This window comes from Lagenorhynchus albirostris, chromosome 19 (genome assembly GCF_949774975.1).
Source record: "Lagenorhynchus albirostris chromosome 19, mLagAlb1.1, whole genome shotgun sequence".
In the NCBI taxonomy this organism is placed as follows: domain Eukaryota; kingdom Metazoa; phylum Chordata; class Mammalia; order Artiodactyla; family Delphinidae; genus Lagenorhynchus; species Lagenorhynchus albirostris.
Window position 1 is genome coordinate 2,764,909 of NC_083113.1, and position 21,589 is coordinate 2,786,497.

The window sequence follows — 21,589 nt, forward strand, 5'->3', positions numbered from 1 at the left end:
ATGGGTTTTCTGTAGTTGCGGAGAGCAGGGGCTACTCTTTGTTGCCGTGCACAGGCTTCTCATTGTGGTGGCTTCTCTTGTTGCAGAGTACGGGCTCTAGGCACACGGGCTTCAGTAGTTGTGGCTCGTGGGCTCTAGAGCGCAGGCTCAGTAGTTGTGGCCCGCAGGCTTAGTTGCTCCGTGGTATGTGGGATCTTCCTGGACCAGAGCTCGAACCCGTATCCCATGCATTGGCAGGCGGATTCTTAACCACTGCACCACCAGGGAAGTCCCTTGAATATTTGATTTTAAAACAATTTAGTGGAAGTGTAATTGACAACATATAAACTGCACATATTTAAAGTGTACATTTGATATTTGATACATACTTACACTCTGAAACCAAAAATTTCCTCCTGCCTTTAAAAATTCATCTTTATTGGAGCTTCCCTGGTGGCGCAGTGGTTGAGAGTCCGCCTGCCGATGTAGGGGACATGGGTTCGTGCCCCGGTCCGGGAAGATCCCACATGCCGCGGAGCGGCTGGGCCCGTGAGCCATGGCCGCTGAGCCTGCGCGTCCGGAGCCTGTGCTCCGCAACGGGAGAGGCCACAGCAGTGAGAGGCCCGCGTACCACAAAAAAAAAAAAAAATTCATCTTTATTAACATAAAATGATAATAAAAGGACATTCTACCATTTTTAATGACTATTTTCAAATAAATACAAAAAATGGACAAAAAACTATGAAGCCTTGTTAATCCTTCCCCCAATACTCCATCTTTATTTATTATATCTTTATCTCTGGTTTTTAAACTTTATTTATTTATTTTATTTTTGGCTGTGTTGGATCTTCGTTGCTGCCCACGGGCTTTCTCTAGTTGCAGCGAGCGGGGGTTACTCTTCATTATGGTGCGTGGGCTTCTCATTGCGTTGGCTTCTCTTGTTGTGGAGCATGGGCTCTAGGTGCACGGGCTTCAGTAGTTGTGGTGTGTGGGCTCAGTAATTGTGGCTCACAGGCTCTAGAGCTCAGGCTCAGTAGTTGTGGCACACAGGCTTAGTTGCTCTGCAGCATGTGGGATCTTCCCGGACCAGGGCTCGAATCCGTGTCCCCTGCATTGGCAGGCGGATTCTTTTTTTTTTTTTTTTTTTTTTTGCGGTACGCGAGGCTCTCACTGTTGTGGCCTCTCCCGTTGTGGAGCACAGGCTCCGGACGCGCAGGCTCAGCGGCCATGGCTCACGGGCCCAGCCGCTCCACGGCATGTGGGATCTTCCCAGACCGGGGCGTGAACCCGTGTCCCCTGCATCGGCAGGCAGACTCCCAACCACTGCGCCACCAGGGAAGCCCGGCAGGCGGATTCTTAACCACTGCACCACCAGGGAAGCATCTTTATTTTTTACTAATGATTATTTCGTTATTTCATTAGTTCATTTTTCATTTGTCTCCATGCAGAGTGATTATTTTATTTTTTGTTGTTGGTTTTTTGTTTTTGTTTTGGCCACACCAAGGGGCATTTGGGATCTTAGTTCCCTGCCCAGGGATTGAACCCCTGCCCCCTGCAGTGGAAGTGCAGAGTCTTAATCACTGGACTACCAGGGAAGTCCCTTATTTTTAATCCTAGACATCATGTGATTACCTCTTCATAGTGCATTTCTAAAATGTAAGGCATCTTTCATAACTTCAATAACATCCACAGAAAATTAAAAATATTTTCAAATACAACCCCCCAGGTGATATTTTGCATATATCCTATTTCCTGTAAATTTTGTTTAGTGGTTAAAGATGAAAGCTATAGCAATATGCACTGACCATTTGATCGGGATTTTACCTTCATTGAGGTTTACCAGAAGTGATAGTAGATTGTTATAATTGATAGGGAAGGATGCCAATATTTTTAAAAGTGTACATTCTTCTCAGTATTTCACATTTATTATCATTTCATTGATAAGCAAGAGATGTTATTTTATGTTATAATCCCAAAGTGTTTTCTGGTACTGGTTCGGTGTGAATTTAGTCTTGATTTGCTTGCACAGACATGGGCATCTTGATTATGATATTGGATGCACATTATGTCTGGGCATTCTTTATTTAAAAATACTTTTTTAACCATTAAAAAAAATTGAAGTGTAGTTAATTTACAATGTTATGTTAGGTTCTGGTATACAGCAAAGTGATTCAGTTATATATGTGTATGTGTGTGTTGTGTGTATTGTTTTTCAGATTCTTTTACATTATAGGCTTTTACAAGGTATTAAATATAGTTCCTGTACTGTACAGTAAGTTTTTTTTTTTTTAGATTCCACATATATGTGATATGATGTGATCATTGTTTTTCTGGTGGTTAAGACTTCACCTTCCAATGCAGAGTGTGCGGGTTTGATCCCTGGCTGGGGACCTAAGATCCACATGCCTCACGGCCAAAAAACCAAAACATAAAACAGAAAGAATACTGTAAGAAAGTTAAAAAAGACTTTAGAAATGGTCCACATTAAAAATATATATGATAATCTCTAGGTCCATCCATGTTGCTGTATGGACTTTTTTCTTTTGGTTGCACTATGCAGCTTGCAGATCCTAGTTCCCTGACCAGGGATCAAACCCAGGCCATGGCAGTGAAAGCGTGGAGTCCCAACCACCAGACTGCCAGGGAAGTCCCTGCATGGGCAGTCTTTACATGAGATTCCATAGGTACTGAATCTTTACTTGTTTGATGGCATTGGTTGGTAATATTGTGTTTAATCTCATTTGAAACAAGATTTCAGCCATGGTAGTATGGAGACGTGTGGCCTATAGGCAGTATCATGGAGGCTGACTTTGTTGGAAGAGGAGTTATTAGTGGCAATAGAGATAGGAAGTGTACTGGTCTCAGTGTTGATATCTATCATTGTGGTTGGTGGGAGTGATCAAGCCAAATAGCCAACAACATGGTTCCCATTGATCCTAATCTGACGCTTGTGTGGTTCCCTGTGGTGTGCATGAAGAGAGTGTAGCTTACCATGGATTTGTTAGTCCACCAATGGATGTGTAGTCCACACAGGGTTGGAATTTCTCGGATAAGGAAGGGGTACAGCAACAGAGTAAGGATTAAAGTAGGGGGTCATCCGGAGACCAGTAGTAGGGCATTTGTTTGTCCCTTGAGTATCACCCAAATTGTGTCACTTGTTCTGGGGGAGATTAGTTCCACTTTTTTTTATATATAAATTTATTTATTTATTTTTGGCTGTGTTGGGTCGTCGTTTCTGTGCGAGGGATTTCTCTAGCTGTGGCAAGCAGGGGCACTCTTCATCGCGGTACGCGGGCTTCTCACTGTCGCGGCCTATCTTGCTGCGGAGCACGGGCTCCGGACGCGCAGGCTCAGTGGCCATGGCTCACGGGCCCAGCCGCTCCGCGGCATGTGGGATCTTCCTGGACCGGGGCACGAACCCGTGTCCCCTGCATCGGCAGGCGGACTATCAACCACTGCGCCACCAGGGAAGCCCTAGTTCCACTTCTTGATGTTGAAGTCAGGTCCGGGTTGTTCCACAATGCCTTTAGTGGAGCAAAGTACATGGTTGGCAGATTAGGTTGCCTCTTCAGAGAGTAGTGGTGGGGTTTTTTGGCTTGCACTGGATGATAAGTGAACACAGGATGAGGATGGTCCCAGAGCTAGTGTTGCACTTAAGGTCCACACTGGGATCCAGGGAGAAGCGACTGGGCTCTGGATTCTCTATGAGGGAAACGTGAAAGTACGAGGTGGATGTTCCCTTGCTGGGGGTAGCAATATCAGGGCTCTCGTGTCCGGGGAAACTGGAAACTGCATTTTATGGCATGGGTGTGTGTATCAGCAAAGGTCCCCATGGCTCAATTGGTGGTCTCCTCATTTCCCATGCATTTAAATATAGTATAATTATGTGATAGGTGTCTGGATTTAATGTAGTGACAATTATGGACAGTATTGTTGACCAACTGGGGGATTGTCTTCCAAGTTCTCTCAGCAGCCCTGTTTTAAATGCCCATTATATCATTCTGTGATACCAGCTACTGTACAATGATAGGGTAACTGAAGAACACAGGAGTATTTTTTTATTCAGGTGTAATAGACATATAGAAGTGTATTAGTTTCAGGTGTAACATAATGATTTGATATTTGTATATGTTTATTTCAAAATGATCATCACACTAAGTCTAGTTAATATCTGTCACCATACATAGTTACAAAATTCTTTTTCTGTGATAACTTTTCAAAATTCTCTTAGAAACTTTCAAATATTCAATACAGTATTAACTACAGTAACCATGCTGTACGTTATATCCCCGTGACTTATTTATAAGTGGAAATTTGTGCCTTTTGATCCGTTTTACCCACCCTCCACCTCCTGCCAGTGGCAATCACCGATCTATTCTCTGTATCTATGAGTTTGGTTCTTATTTTTGATGTTTTTGTTTCTTTAGATTCTGCATATAAGTGAGATTATATGATATTTTTCTTTCTCTATCTGACTTATTTCACTTATCATAATACTATCAAGGTCCATTTGTGTTGCCCGAAATGGCAAGATTTCCTTCTTTTTTGATGGCTGAATAATATTCTGTTGTGTATGTGTCTCTGTGTTTGTGTATGTATCACATTAAAAAAAACATTTATTTACTTAGTTGTTTATTTGGCTGCATTGGGTCTTAGTTGCGGCACGCGGGATCTTCGTTGTGGCCCACGGGCTTCTCTCTAGTTGTGGTACAGGGGATCTAGAGTGCTCGGGCTTTGCCGTGCACGGGCTTTGTTGCCCCACGGCATGTGGGATCTTACTTCCCTGACCAGGGATTGCACCTGCATCCCTGCATTGGAAGCATGGAGTCTTAACCACTGGACCACAGGTAAGTCCCATGTATCACATTTTCTTTATCCATTCATCCACCAGTGGACACTTAGGTTTTTTCCATGTCTTGGCTACTGTAAGTAATGCTGCACTGAACATGGAGGTTCATATATCTTTTTTCATTTTTTTCCCAAATAAATACCCAGAAATGGAATTGCTAGATCATATGGTAGTTCTATTAATTTTTAGGCGGAACTCCATATTGTTTTCCAATTTACATTCCCACCAACAGTGCACAAGTGTTCCCTTTATCCACATTCTCACCAACGCTTATTTGTTTTATTGATAATGGGCATTCTAAGAGGTGTTAGATGATAAATCATTGTGGCTTTTATTTGCATTTTCCTGATGATTAGTTGTGTCGAGTATCTTTTCATGTTTCTCTTGGCCATTTTTATGTCTTCTTTGTAAAAATGTCTATTCAGATCCTCTGTCCATTTTTTAATTGGATTGTTTGACTTTTTAAAAAATAGTTGTTATATGAGTTCTTTATATATTTTATTCTTTTTTATGCAATTGTAAATGGGATTGTTAGATTAAATTTTCTCTTTCTGATAGTGTATAGAATTGCAACTGTTTTTTGCATATTGATTTTGTATACTGCAAGTTTACTGAACTTGTTTATTAGTTCCAACAGGCTTTTTGGTGTTTAGTCTTTAGGGTTTTCTATGTATATAATATGTCGTCTGCAAATAGTGACAGTTTTACTTCTTCCTTTACCATTTTGATGACTTTATTTCTTTGTCTTTCCTACCTGTACTCGCTGGGGCTCTCAGTACTATGTTGAATAAAAGTTGTGAGAGTAGGCATTCTTGTCTTGTTCCTGCTCTTGGAGGAAAAGCTTTCAGCAATGCTTTTTTAATAACCAGTGTTGTGTTTTCCTTGTGGTGACGTGGTAGCCTATATCTAACTGTATAACTCGTGGAAGTTCTCAAAGGGTATAAAAGCTGTTTTGTTATCTCCTCAGTAATATTATCAGAGGTTAGTACCTTGCATGGGTAGGCCAGGAGGAGACCAAAATAGGAATCTCCAATTGTTAAGGCATGTTCAATGGCTACTTGTGCTGTAGGAAGAGTACCCATGAAGTCTTTTTGCAGCGTTTGGTGTCCTGTCCACTCTGTGAATTTATCCTCCCATATAGTAGACCTAGTGTCTAGTTTCCTGGTATGTTACAGTCTCTAATGGCTTTATGTAAATCATACTCTGTGGATCAATTCCTGTATTAACAGTCTATTTCCATAATCCCTATAATGCCCCATTGCTCTGATCTCGCATGTGCTCATAGATAGAAGAAACATGGTGGTTTGTCCTGAAATTCTGTGGCTCTCCTCTACCAAAAGGCTTACCTGCTTTGGTGGTTTATTTAGTTTGCCAGCTTTGGCCTTGTATTGTGCCTCCTGCATGTCTTGGTCTGTGTGAGCTGACATGTGTTGCACCAGGATTAGCAGAGGGGGAGCCACTGTGGTGATTTCTCCCACCCCATTTCGCCTTGTATTTTCCTGCCCTAATTTTGCCAAAGTCTCAACCAAATAGTCCACTATCCACTGACTAGGAGTCAGTAAAAATATGAATGTTAGGGAAATTTTATCCAGAGCATGTGGTACCAGTAGGAGAATTACATGCACTCTGCTTATTCGACACTGTGGTCTATTCCCCACGTGGAAATCGGAGTGAGTGAATAGTGGGAATAGACTGCATTGTATGAATTCCTTACACCCTGTGCTTGCTCCATTGATAAAGGAAGACCATTGCCTTTCTTATTTTGAGAGCACTAATGTTCATCCTCTGGTCCCCACTGAAAAAGAGGTAGAGTCATTACTGGAGGTTTTGGCAAGTTACTGTCTGGTGAAGGGTATGTTGCTACTTCCTCTTTGAGTGCCTCATGCAGCAGGGCCTGTTTTAGCTTGGTATATACATTTTAGTTTTTATTTTATTTTATTTTAATTTATCTATGGATGTCTGTATGGCTAAGTTGGGTCTTCATTGCTACACATGGGCTTTCTCTAGTTGCGTTGAGCGGGGACTTCTCTTGTTGCGGAGCACAGGCTCTAGGCGCCCGGGCTTCAGTAGTTGTAGCATGCAGACTCAGTAATTGTGACTCGCGGGCTCTAGAGTGCAGGCTCAGTAGTTGTGGTGCACGGGCTTAGTTGCTCTGGGTATGTGGCATCTTCCCGGACCAGGGCTCAAACCCGTGTCCCCTGCATTGGCAGGAGGATTCTTAACCACTGCACCACCAAGGAAGTTCCCCCCAAACATTTTTTTTAAGTTACTTAAAGTCTTACTACGTTCTATGGATAGGCCACATACCTATTACATAATGAGCCTTATATGTTTTATCATAAATTTGCCTTTGAATTTTAGGACTTTTTAAATTACATTTTAAGTGAAGTGAGCTTTCAGTTCTTATTAAAAGTAAATACTATAACACATGATCAACCCATATACAACAAGTTTTCATCTCTGAACCTCCAAGCTTGTATTGTTTATGCATCTCTATATTACTCATCTTATATGGGTTTGGGGTTCATTCTAATACGGATTTTTAAAGCAAGTTAATACATATACATGTGTGTATTCATATTCATTCAGAATCCTAAGAAAATTGTAGCATACTATGCATTCTCTTTCCCATCTCCTCTTCTCTTCTGGAGATAACGTCATACACATGTCTAGAGAGGTTCTTCATTCAGTTTTACAAATGTTGATATTCTGTTGTGTGAATGGTGCATTATTTATTTAAACATCTTCTTTTAGTTATATGTTTGTTTCCAACATGGGATTCTAATTACTAGGCTTTGAATCCATAAACACATATTAATGCCCATTTAAAATGAGAAGGTGGGGGACTTCCCTGGTGGTTCAGTGGTTAAGAATCCACCTGCCAATGCAGGGGACACAGGTTCGAGCCCTGGTCCGGGAAGTTCCCACGTGCCAGGGAGCAACTAAGCCTGTGCTCCACAACTACTGAGGCTGCACTCTAGAGCCCGCCAGCCACAACTACTGAGCCCACATGCTGCAACTACTAAAGCTCATGTGCCTACAGCCCATGCTCAGGAACAAGAGAAGCTACCAGAATGAGAAGCCCGTACACCGCAATGAAGAGTAGACCCCACTCGCTGCAACTAGAGAAAGCCTGCAAGCAATAACTAAGACCCAATGCAGCCAAAAATAAAAATAAACAAATATTTTTTTAAAAGATGGAGTTGGGTGGGGCCTGTGGATACCGGAACCCGGATGTGCGGTTGCCTGGAAACTACAAGTTTTCCGCTTGAATATATTCGCCCCTGCTTTATGGGTTTATGTCTGCCCATATTAACTATATTCCCACCTTCCCTTGTAAGATTACATTATGTATGGAAATGAAATGAGCCTTAAGGCTTAGACTTGCCTCCTTGGAATTCTCAATGGGAGGACAGAGACAATATGAAGATTTGAGAGCTGCTGCTGAACATACATAAAATTTTTATGGAGGTGCTCCTACAATTTGCTGATTTGCCATAGTAAAGCACATTATGTGAAAGACAGGATGTAAACATGAACATTTTAACGGGGGTTAGTTTGTGTCTGGTGGGGCAAGGAGAGTGCCAGTTACACTATTCACTTTTATTTAAATTTCTTCACGCGGTAGTGTTGTTCTGTGTTTGAAATGAAATTAACTATGATCACCTCTGAATGGACAGAGCAGAGGAATGTCTCACATTATTTACTGGATGTGAACTTTTGAAGACAGGGATCTCACCTCCGTCACTCCCTGCTCTTTCCTCTGCAGGGCTGACAAGTATAGAGCCCACAGGAACAGGAGATTTCAGTTTCTTGCATTTCAGACTGCAATTTCAAATTGCACAGTCAGGGTTCACACTTCCCCAAATTTATCAAAAGAAAAAATGTTTTAAAGGTTTAGATCATTTGAATCAGGATCTCAGCATTGTTACCTACATTGCATTTACCTATTTTGTCTTTTAGGCCTCTTTTAATTTTTCTCTCTCTTTCTTACTTTTTTTTTCTTTTCTTTTTTGAAGAAGAAAATGGATCATTTGTTTAGGATCATTTCCACCAGTATATTAGCTAATTGCAACTTTTTTTTGTGGGGGGGGGGCGCACAGCCCGGTTTGTGGGATCTTAGTTTCCCAACCAGGGATGAACCCGAGTCCGTGGCAGTGAAAGCCCAAGTCTTAACCATTGGACCACGAGGGAATTCCGTAACTACTGCCTTTTGATGTTGCCTAACGCATTCTCTCAAATTGCCAACAAATGCAGAATTAACTCTAGAGGATAATCTAAATCAGGTTCAGCTTTTTGTCAATTGATACTTCAGAGGTAGTACAGTGTCTTTTTCATTGGCTACAACTGGGTGCCATTATGACATGTACATAGCTCTTTCTGTGATGTGACGATTGATCAGTCCATGTGCTTCCCCAATACCAGTTTCCCACCAACCTGTTGTTTGCTGGTTTCAGTTGTTACTGATGATCATTCTGTAGGTCTATTATTAGAGGAAGCAAAATGTTGATATCTTATTTCTAGTTGTGAATTTTCACTTAGAATTCTGTAAAGAAGACCTTTTCCCTATTCTCTATTTGGTTACCCTAAAGTAGTCTGTACTGGAAAAGCAGGAGAAATGATTCCTATTTTCCCTTTATTTTTCAGATTCCAGAATAACTAGTCAATTCCTTAAACAATGTAGCTTTCTATCAATTAGGAGAATGTGGATATTAAAACACTTGCTGTGTTTAAATCTTGTTCAGGTGCTTTTCTTTGATGTTTATTGGGGAATGGGATTCTATTCAAGTTGAATCTTGTGGCATCCTCATCCTAAAGTGACCCCAGTTCTCTGATAGTTTCCTTGTGTCCTGGTTTGAATAGATGTTCTATCTTTTTTTTTTTTTTGCGGTACGCGGGCCTCTCACTGTTGTGGCCTCTCCCGTTGCGGAGCACAGGTTCCGGACGCGCAGGCTCAGCGGCCATGGCTCACGGGCTCAGCCGCTCCGCGGCATGTGAGATCCTCCAGGACCGGGGCACGAACACGTGTCCCCTGCATCCGCAGGCGGACTCTCAACCACTGCACTACAAGGGAAGCCCTAGATGTTCTATCTTGAACATTTCCTGCTTGAGATCTGGAATTGGCAATTTTTAAAAATACACTATATTCTTTGAGTGAGAAATTGCATTTGAATAACACACCTGAGTAATTGGGATGGTAATTACTCCAGAGAGGACCATCATATGTAGATGTGTTTAATGGAAAGAGGTAAAATAAATATACATGGCTTAAATCAAATACAGATCAAGTTAATATTTATTCTTCTAAGCAAATTTAAAGTTATACAGTGTTTACTTTAATTCTTTTCAATTTCTTTTTTTCCCTTTTGATCAAAGCCCCAGTTTCCACTGTGTACTGTACTTACTTATTAATACCAAAATATTAATATCAATATTTTATGAAAAATAAAATTACACATAAAATGTTAAGATCTTTATAGGTATTTTCAATGCATGTATTTCAGTAGAAATATACAATCAAAATTTATATTTTAAAATATACTTGAAATATTACAATTTTGTATGGATAAACTACAGATTTATTATATGGTCAATTTTATATGTTTTGTCATAATTTTGTCATTGAATTTGATTGTTTTAATTTCATTTTGGCATATTTTTTGATAATTATATATAAAATATTTTTGTCCAAAATTCAAAACTATAACTCAGGTAAATTTGCATATGTCTAGATTCTATTCCTGTTCCTCCATACTGTTTTGTCTCTGCCCCATCACTCTTTTAATATTCTAGTTAATTCTTAAATATTTTAAAATATTAAAATATGTATTTAAAATGCAGTTGTATATATGTGCATGTGTGTTTATTTACATTTATTTATATTCTTATTCCTTCATAATCATAAGAATAATTGTAGAATACTGTACACTCTACCTGAGGAAGTAAAATTTTTTTTAAATAAATTTATTTATTTTATTTATTTATTTTTGGCTGTGTTGAGTCTTCGTTGCTGCGTGCAGGCTTTCTCTAGTTGCGGTGAGCAGGGCTGCTCTTTGTTGCAGTGTGCGGGCTTCTCACTGCAGTGGCTTCTCTTGTTGCAGAGCACGGGCTCTAAGCACACGGGCTTCAGTAGTTGTGGCACACGGGCTCAGTAGTTGTGACTCAAGGGCTCTAGAGCGCAGGCTCAGTAGCTGTGGCACACGGGCTTAGTTGCTCTGCGGCATGTGGGATCTTCCTGGACCAGGGCTTGAACCTGTCTCTCCTGCATTGGCAGGCAGATTCTTTACCACTGCGCCACCAGGGAAGTCCCAGAGGTAAAATTTATACTTTAAGACAGGACAAGAAAAATTACACATAAAATTCTCTTTGTGTTTTTTTGAGCCTCCTCCCTCCCTCCCTAATGTGCAGTGTGCATCTGCATTACACATTAACCAGAGCTCTCAAGGTGGAAGTGCCTGCTCAATCGTAATGATCAATTTTTTCCTTTCTTCTGCACTTAGCAGTGTTACTTCTTAAAATGGTGTTCATTCCCAGCTCTCTAGGGGGTCATGGTGACTTGCTGTTTGCTTTGTATGTGCTTACCTGGACTTTGTATCCTTGGTGGACTTTATGTAAAATATATGTCATTTTGATGTACAATCCTTTCTCTCAAAAATGTATATGACTGTGCCTTCAACTTCTAACAGGCAGAGCAGTTCTCAGACCTTTCTGAGAATCTGCTTTCCAGCTTATAATCTTCAGTTTGGCTTGAATAAAATTCTCTTTTTTTCTTTTTAACTTGATAGTTAATTGAATTTTTGTGGATATAACTCACCTCCCTTTTTTCACTTAAGAATATATCCTGGGGATTTCTCTGGCGGTCCAGTGACTCTGTGCCTCCACTGCAGGGGTCACAGGTTTAATCTCTAGTCAGGGAACTAAGATCCTGCATGCTGCGTGGCCAAAAAAAAAAAAGAAAATAAAAGAATATTTCCTGAAGGTAACATCACGCATGGGCATGGTAAGGAGGACCTTCATTCAAATTATGCCTGTAGAGAAAGATAGTATGTGAATGGTGCATCATTTATTCAAACAGCAGCCTTTATGTAAAAAAAATCAATTTAGATGAATTTCATAAGGATTCCAGTTAATTTTTCATATAGATTCCAACTGATTTTTTAAAATTAATTAATTTTATTTTTGGCTGCATTGAGTCTTCGTTGCTGCATGTGGGTTTTCTCTAGTTGTGTTGAGCGGGGGCTCCTCTTCATTGTGGTGCATGGGCTTCTCATTGTGGTGGCTTCTCTTGTTGCAGAGCATGGGCTCTAAACATGTGGGCTTCAGTAGTTGTGGCACACGGGCTCAGTAGTTGTGGCTCACAGGCTCTAGAGCACAGGCTCAGTAGTTGTGGTGCATGGGTTTAGTTGCTCCATGGCATGAGGGATCTTCCTGGACCAGGGCTCAAACCTGTGTCCCCTGCTTTGGCAGGCGGATTCTCAACCACTGTGCCACCAGGGAAGCCCCCAACTGATTTTTTACAGTTGCATTATCAATTAAATGGAGGAATGATATCCTACACAACAATTCACATGTAGCTGGGGCAATTGGACATTCATAGGAAAAAAAAAAAAACCGACCTCAACCTAAGCCTCAAAGAATATACAAAAATTAACTCAAAATAAATCACAGGTTTGAATCTAAATTGTAAAACAATTTAAAGAAATTTAAAAGAAAACATTTAAATTCCTAAAAATAAAATAATAATAAAGTAATTTAAAAAAATTTTTTTAAAGAAAACATAAAAAAATCTTTCTCACCTACGACTAAGCAGAGATCTTAGACATGGCAACTGAAGTAAAATCTATGGGGAAAAAAAGTTAAACTTCCTCAAATTTAAAAACTTTTTCTCTATTGAAGAACTGTGAAGAGGGTGAAAAGGCAAGCTACAGAGTAGGAGAAAATATTTGCAAACAAAATACTCAGCAAGAGCCTTGTTCTTAGAATATATAAAGAGCTCTTAAAATTCAACAGCAGTCCAACAGGAAAATAAACAAAAGACAGAACCTGAAGAAGAGAAACAGATGACAAATAAGCACATAAAATGATATTCAATATTATTAGGCATTAGGGAATGCAAATTAAAACCAGAATCAGATACATATATCAGAATGGCTAAAATGAGAAAAAATAGTGATGACGCTAAATGCTGGTGAACATGAGAAAGTGAAAGTTTTATACCTTTCTTGTGAGAATATAAAATGATGCAGCCATTGTGGAAATAGTTTGGAAGTTTTTTACAATAGTAAAAATGCACTGCCCCTATGACGCAGCAATTGCATTCCTAAGTATTTGTCCCAGAGAAGTGAAAACATAATAATACAAAATCTGCACACTGTACAAATGGCAGCTTTATTTGTGATAGTCCCAAACTGGCAATAACTCAGTTATCCTTCACCAAGAGAATAGTTAAATGAATAATGATATAGCCATAGCATGGAATACTACACAGCAGTAACATGGGATGACTGTTGATACACGCAATGACTTGGCACGGATCATAAGTCCATTACACTGAATTTAAAAAGCCAAGCTTAAAAGGTCACAAACTATAAAATTCCATTTGTATAACGTATAACACAACCAAATTATAGAGGTGGAAAACAGATTAGTGGTGGCCTGGGACTGGGAATGTGGGGGTGGCAGCAGGGGGAATAGGTAAGGTGAGGCTATAATTGTAGCACAAAGGAAACTTGTGGTGACAGGAAAGTTCTGCATCTTGAATTTGGTGGTATTGCATAGAACTATACACAGGTACACATACACACAAGTACATATAAAACTGGTGTAATCTGAAAAAAACCTGGTTATTTTGCAGGTTTTTTGCAACATCCTTGATATTTTGTTTTTGTTTTTTTTTTTTTGTTTTTTTTTGCGGTACGGGCCTCTCACTGTTGTGGTCTCTCCCGTTGCGGAGCACAGGCTCCAGACGCGCAGGCTCAGCAGCCAAGGCTCACAGGCCTAGCCGCTCCGCGACATGTGGGATCTTCCCGGACCAGGGCACAAACCCTTGTCCCCTGCATTGGCAGGCGGACTCTCAACCACTGCGCCACCAGGGAAGCCCCATCCTTGATATTTTAGTACATCTTTGCAAACTGTTACCATTGCAGAAAACAGCACAAAAGTACATGGGACATCCCTGTACATTTTTTTTTTTTTGCAATTTCATATGAACCTACAATTATTTAAAATTTAAAAATAAAAATCATATGTGTGTGTGTATATGTACATATATGTGGATATACACACATACACATACAGGATGATGGAGAAGCAAATGTGATGTATCCAAATAACATATTGTCACTTGGCAATGAAAAGAGATGAACTCAGGAGTTCCCTGGTGGTCCAGTTGTTAGGACTCCACACTTTCCCTGCCGAGGGCCCAGGTTCAGTCCCTGGTTGGGGAACTAAGATCCCGCAAGTGGCATGGTGCGGTCAAATAAATAAATAAAATGTTTAAAAAGAGAGAGAGAGAGAGAGATGGACCCATGATTTACATTGATATGGATGGATTTCAAAACTGCTGAGAGAAAGGAGCCTTACCAACAAGAGTACATACCAAATAATTCCATTTATATAGAGTTCTGTAATAAGTAACCTAATCTTTGGTGGAAAAATAAATTCAAACCATTGTTTTCTTTAGGACTTGGGGTGAGGGCTGACTGGGAAGGAGCATGAGAGGACTCCCTAGGTGATGGTAATGTTCTATATAACTTGGTAAATATCCATTTGCAATTAGAGGATTTCACTGTATCTATATTTTATATCAAAAGGATGGACTGTTAGGAATTCCCTGGCAGTCCAGTGGTTAAGAGTCTGGGCTTCCGCTACTGGGGGCCTGGGTTCGATCCCTGGTTGGGGAACTAAGATCCTGCAAGCCGCACAGCAAAGCCAAAATAAATAAATAAATAAACTGTAAACAAATATTGAACTCCGTGATTAGCATGCTGAATTATTTAAGGGAAGTGTACAGATGTGCGTAATTTACTTTGAATGTATAAAAAAATAAGATGGATTTATGGGTGGATAGAGCCAGGTGCTACGTTTACAGCTAGCTGTCCCTTATGAAATTTATTCTATTTTGCTGTTTATTTGAAACCTTCACAATAAAATAAGGGAAAAAATCAATTGCAGATGGATTGCATATAGATTACAGAGGGATTTATCTTTAAATGGAAAAAACACTCAATGGATATAATTCATATGAACAAAACCTCTTTGAATTTCTCAATTACATTTAAGGGTTTAAAAAGTGTTCTGAGATCAAAAGTTTTGAGAACTTCTAGCCTAGAAAAATATTTGCTTATATGCATTATAATACGTAGACAAAAACATGTATAGTATCATTGTTGTACCTGTCCCAAACTGGAAGCAACCCAAAGGCTCAGCAGCGGGAGAATGGCTAGATAATTTATGACAATAGAATTCTTAACAGCAGTGAAAATGAGTAAGACAGAGAACATGCAGTGACGTGGATGAGTCTTACAGAGATTTATTGTGTGAAAGAAGTTAGACCAAACATTCCATAAGATATGATTGCATTTATACAAAGGTATAATACAGGAAATTTTCGACTATATGTCGAAGAATTATACACTACAGGGAACACTATCAGGAAAAACCATTAAATGATGTCCTAAAAAATAGAGGATTGGGGCCTCTCTTGTGTCTCTGGAAGCCACTTAAGAGGCAGATAGGGTTGAGGGACATCCCCTCCCGCCACTCTGAGAAAATAGAAGAGTTTACTGGAAGTATTTCAATCCAAAAGCTGCCATTGTGTGAGGGATCCTTTTTGAGAAAATAACTAAAAGTCTGGCTGAAGCAACTTGATGAAGAATCAAGTTTGTTGGTCTACCTTTGTGCCCAGTGAAAAGCATGTTGTATATTATGGACAATTGTGCAAATCTGAATCTCTCTTTAATGCAGGGGAGAAAGAGTTCATGCATTTTACTGTTGTCCATCCCATATGTAACTAAACGTAAATTTAAGTTCATTAGTTTTAAATATTATTTGTCAGGCTTAATCGAATTTCCGTTTTGCTTCACAGTCTATAAACTCCCAGGGTCATCGCAGCATGTGTAACAGCAGCGTCTCCTGCAGTACCATACCTTACTGAGGATTCTCAAAAAAGTGATTCTGAGAGTTGTGACCCCTATACCATGAGGAAGAGCTTTGATTACACCCTGAAAACCTGGTACTGTGTCTTGGAATCTAACAAGATAAAAAAGAGCAAACTATAGGGCACTTCACTAATCTCCAAATACCAGGTAAGTTTTGTGTGATTTTCCAAATTGACAGGAACTACATCTGAGAGGGTTTTTTTAAAAAATATATTTATTTATTTGGTTGCATCGGGTCTTAGTTGTGGCAGGTGGGCTCCTTAGTTGTGGCATGTGCACTTATAGTTGTGGCATGCATGGGGGATCTAGTTCCCTGACCAGGGATTGAAACTGGGCCCCCTGCATTGGGAGTGTGGAGTCGTACCCACTGTGCCACAAGGGAAGTCCCTTTTTTTTTTTTTTTAATGTGGACCATTTTTAAAGTCGTTACTGAATTTGTTACAATATTGCTTCTGTTTTGGTTTTTTGGCCCCGAGGCATGTGGGATCCTAGCTCCCTGACCAGGAATCTAACCCACAGACCACTCAGGATGTCCCCATCTGAGAGTTTTTAAGATCTCTTTTGAGCAGATCTTGTTGCTGCTAGAAAATATAAAATGAACAAGGAAAGGATAAATAGAAGGAGTAGCAAGGACTGAGTAAGAAGGGGTCTGAGCAAAGTCAGTATTTACTGTTACTTTGAGGTGGTTTCGCCTGGGAGGGGATCCCATCAAGGTAGGGTAGGAATTGTTTCCTCTAGGGGTGCGTCATGTTCCCATGTAAACTGAGATTAATCAGAGCGGGATCAAGCCCTAGAACACAATTTTCACTTTATAGTTATGAATTGGAGTAGAAAGTGACCCAATGTTTGCAGTCAGCAAATGTCATCTGGCAACCTTGGTTTACTAACTGGAAAGCATTTGGATTGGTTTGACATGAAAAGTACTCACCCCTCTCCCAAACCTAAGTCCTGTGAGATTTGAAGTAATGGGAGAATTAAGGATTCTTCTTTGTCTACTGTGTATTCACAGGCAAAAAGAATATTAGAGATAAACAACCAGGACCTACTGTATAGCACAGGAAACTATATACTCAATATTTTGTAATAACCTATAAGAAAAAGGAATCAAAAAAAAGATACATATTAACATGTATGTGTAACTGAATCACTTTGCTACACACCTGAAACTAACACAACACTGTAAATCAACTATTCTTCAATTTTTAAAAAAAGAATATTAGGGAATATATGAACTTCTATTTAAAAAAATGGAAAAGGTAAACCCAAAATAGTGTGAGCAAGCTTTATAGTGGAAAAATTTGGTGCACAATTGTATACACATGTGTGTGTATATACATTCTCAAGAAATGAAATATATTGCCTCTGCATTCAATCTGATACAATAGGATGTTTTGTTTGAAATACATAGAGGAATTCCAGTCTCACACAGTTAATTGTGAATATCCCATGAAGTCTTTGGAAGACTCCCCTATATATCCACAGGAGAATAAAACTGAGTAAAGAAACTTAAAAAGAAAAATGAAATGTAATTCCAGTGGTAATATAGAAAAGCAAAAAAAAAAAAAAATAGTGCCATAAAATCCCTGAGTATCTTACGTAAAGTAAAATCTTAAGTTGAAATACTTTTTTTAAAAATTTTTTGGTGGGGGAGGCCCACACTGCATGGGCATGTGGGATCTTAGTTCCCTGACAAGGGATACTATCTCTGTTTTTATTTATTTAGGCTGCGTTGGGTCTTCGTTGCTGCGGGCAGGCTTTCTCTAGGTGCGGTGGGGCGGGGGGGGCGTGCTATTCTTTGTTGCGGTGCGCGGACTTCTCATTACAGTGGCTTCTCTTTTTGCGGAGCATGGGCCCTAGGCACATGGGCTTCAGTAGTTGTGGCTCGCAGGCTTAGTTGCTCCGTGGCATGTGGGATCTTCCCAGACAAGGGTTCAAACCTGTGTCCCCTGCAATGGCAGGAAGATTCTTATCCACTGTGCCACCAGGGAAGTTTTATACTATTTCTAAATATCCTCAGCCATTTCTGAAGGACGTGGTAAAACTAGGTTCACGGTCTTTGTATAACTATTTACCTATAGGTCCCGATTTGGCTAAATCTAATAGGGCAGTTTCTGTTTTTTGTTGTTGTTTTTTTATAATTCAATTTTTAATACATTACCTTAATCAAAACTGCCTCAGGGGCTTCCCTAGTGGAGCAGTGGTTGAGAATCTGCCTGCCAATGCAGGGGACATGGGTTCGAGCCCTGGTCTGGGAAGATCCCACATGCTGCAGAGCAACTAGGCCCATGAGCCACAACTACTGAGCCTGTGCGTCTGGAGCCTGTGCTCCGCGATAGTGAGAGGCCTGTGCACCGTGATGAAGAGTGGCCCCCGCTTGCTGCAACTAGAGAAAGCCCTGGCATAGAAACGAAGACCCAGCACAGCCAAAAATTAATTAATTAATTAAAAAGAAAAACAAACAAAAAAAACTGCCTTGGAGATGGGACTTCCCTGCCAGTCCAGTGGTTAGGACTGTGCTTCCATTCTGGGGGCATGGGTTCGATCCCTGGTTGGGGAACTAAGATCCCACAAACTGAGCAGTGCTACCTCAGAGAACTGGCACTTGGTAGACATTTGCATGTGAATAAAGAAGGAAAAGGGTAATTTAGTGCCCTGTAGAGGACATATTACACTCCATGAAGAAAAAAGCAATCGTCGCAAAGCGTAACTTAGAGACACGCGTGTCATGGGTGATGAGCACGAAGGGGCTGAGAGTCGGGAAACATAAAGCCACGAACACAGATGTGTTCACCAGCCATTGGGCTGGATTCACACTTAAGACTACACAGAAAGTCAAAATGGAAGAAAGAGAATAAAGTAAAACAAAGAAGCTCACCAAGATCGGGATGGTGCCTGTGGCTCTGGCCTCGTGGGATGGTCTCAGGGAGAGGCTGTTGCTGTGAATGTGTTGGACTTGCTGCTTGTGTCTGTGCAGGACAAGGATCGTGGAGCCACTAGCCCAGACCATGAGACACAAAAACACAGTCAATGAAAAATATTATCCTTGCCAGAAGTGAGCTTGTAAGTTTGTCTGGAGTAGGCTCAGAACAGTATTCATATACTTTTCCCAAACTTACATTTTTGGTGTTGCTTAGGCCATGCACCTTTATAGCAACATGCATATTTACTAGGAGATTCAGGATCCAGCAAGAGGAACAGCAGAAGCCAGTGTACTTTGGGATTCTAATTTTGACCTCCATCCACTTAGAGCTACTGGGACAAAGTTGTTTTTTTTGTTTGTTTGTTTTGTTTTTGCGGTACTCGGGCCTCTCACTGTTGTGGCCTCTCCCGTTGTGGAGCACAGGCTCTTGACGCACAGGATCAGCGGCCATGGCTCACAGGCCTAGCCGCTCCACGGCATGTGGGATCTTCCCGGACCGGGAAACGAACCCGTGTCCCCTGCATCTGCTGGCGGACTCTCAACCACTGCGCCACCAGGGAAGCCCTGTTTTTGTTTTAATATATCTTTATTGGAGTATAATTGCTTCACAATACTGTGTTAGTTTCTGTTGTACAACAAAGTGAATCAGCCATATGTGTACATATACCCCCATATCCCCTCCCTCTTGAGCCTCCCTCCCATCCTCCCTATCCCACCCCTCTCGGTCATCGCAAAGCACCGAACTGATCTCCCTATGCTATGCTGCTGCTTCCCACTATCTGTTTTACATTTGGTAGTGTATATATGTCGATGCTACTCTCACTTCGCCCCAGCTTCCCCCTCCCCTCAGGAAGCCACCAAGGAGGCAGGTAGTGCTGAGGGAAACCCCTCTGGCTACTCTATGAAAATAGAACACAAGTTTATATCCAGCAACAACCAGGAAATATTTCAGTCCAAACACTGTCATTTCATGAGGGATCCCTTTGGAGAAAAGAACTAAGCAGTTGGCTAGGACAAGTTAGTTGAGGATTTGTTCTGTGGGTCTGAGACTTCATCCAGTGATCAAAGTGAAAGTATAAAAGCAAAGAAGTGAGGAGTTACCCAGGATCCCAACTTTCATCTGAGTGAGGAAGATAATCACCCAGTCCAGGTTAGTAGAAACCATCACATCAGTACCTGAGGGATAATGTTTAATTGTAGTCAGAAGAATCTGAAAAAGAAAAGAAAGACTATATTAAATCTTATTCCCAAAAGTGTTCAATGTTTAATCTGACATTAAAAGCAAACTGAGGGCTTCCCTGGTGGCTCAGTGATTAAGAATCCGCCTGCCAATGCAGGGGACACGGGTTCGATCACTGGTCCGGGAAGATCCTTCATGACGTGGAGCAACTAAGCCCGTGCACCACAACTACTAAGCCTGCGCTCTAGAGCCTGCAAGCCACAACTACTGAAGCCCACGCACTTAGAGCCTGTTCTCCACAACAAGAGAAGCCATCACAGTGAGAAGCCCACGTATGACAATGAAGAGTAGCGCCTGCTCACTGCAACTAGAGAGAAAGCCTGTGCACAGCAATGAAGACCTGGTGCCACCAATAAATAAAATTTAAAACAAAAAAACCTGAGAATGTCTTTATGAAAGCAAAGGTTTTTTTTTTTTTTTTTGCGGTACGCGGGCCTCTCACTGCTGTGGCCTCTCCCGTTGCGGAGCACAGGCTCCGGATGCACAGGCTCAGCAGCCATGGCTCACAGGCCCAGCCGCTCCGCAGCATGTGGGATCTTCCCGGACCGGGGCATGAACCCATGTCCCCTGCATCGGCAGGCGGACTCTCAACCACTGCGCCACCAGGGAAGCCCAAAAGCAAAGGTTTTTAAAATTATTTTTGAAGTAATTCACTGCGCCACCAGGGAAGCCCCAATAAATTTTTTAAAATGCTGTGGAAGGGGCTAGGTGGAAGCACAGAAACCATGTAGAAGATTCTGAGTGTGAGATGATGGTGGTTGTGACTCGGAGGGAGCAGGGTGGATGATGAAAAGTAGTCAAACCCTGGTAGCTTTGGAAGGTGAAGGCAACGGGACTCCTATGTGATAGACTTGAGGAGAGAAACAGAGGCTTCGAGGATGAGTCTGAGAATTTTTTCCTGGACAACTGGAATATGAGGTGCTCTTGAGAGAAATAGGGGAGGTTGAAGTTGGAGTAGGTTTTTATTACTTTTTAAATTTTTTATTATTATTTCTTTTTGCCCACACCATGTGGCTTGCTGGATCATAGTTCCCTGACCAGGGATCAAACCGCTGCCCTTGGCAGTGGAAGTGCAGTCTTAACCACTGGACTGCCAGCGAAGCCCCTGGAGTAGGTTTTTAGGGAAATAGAAACTTTGGATACATTTTTGTATGGTACATGTGATGTATATAGAATTAGTACTTTAAGTCTATTGAATTTGTTACAATATGCTTCTGTTTTATGTTTTGGTTTTTTGGCCCCGAGGCATGTGGGATCTTAACTCCCCAACCAGGGATTGAACTTGCACCCCCTGCATTGGAAGGCCAAGTATTAACCACTGGACTGGCAGGGAAGTCCCAGTACTTTATTTTGTTTAACAGGTAAAGAATTATGTTAGGGGGAAAATTAGTGTTGGCTTCCAAAAGTGCATTTTCTATATTAAAAAATAAAGTCAAGGGCTT

The 21,589-nt window shown here is 40.9% G+C and overlaps 2 long non-coding RNA genes across 2 annotated transcripts in view; one reads left to right on the forward strand and one right to left on the reverse strand.

Annotated features, from left to right (window-relative positions):
* LOC132510114 (uncharacterized) overlaps nt 1-21,589 on the forward strand; it is a 44,502-nt gene that overhangs the window by 18,723 nt on the left and 4,190 nt on the right. Inside the window, exon 2 of the long non-coding RNA XR_009537237.1 lies at nt 15,915-16,134. This is a non-coding gene — a long non-coding RNA (uncharacterized LOC132510114). The remainder of the gene's footprint in view (nt 1-15,914; nt 16,135-21,589) is intronic.
* On the reverse strand, nt 10,777-12,641 carry LOC132510113 (uncharacterized). Its single transcript, XR_009537236.1, has 2 exons — nt 11,643-12,641; nt 10,777-11,154 (listed from the first exon to the last, which is right to left on the reverse strand). It is a non-coding gene; the product is annotated as an uncharacterized LOC132510113 (long non-coding RNA).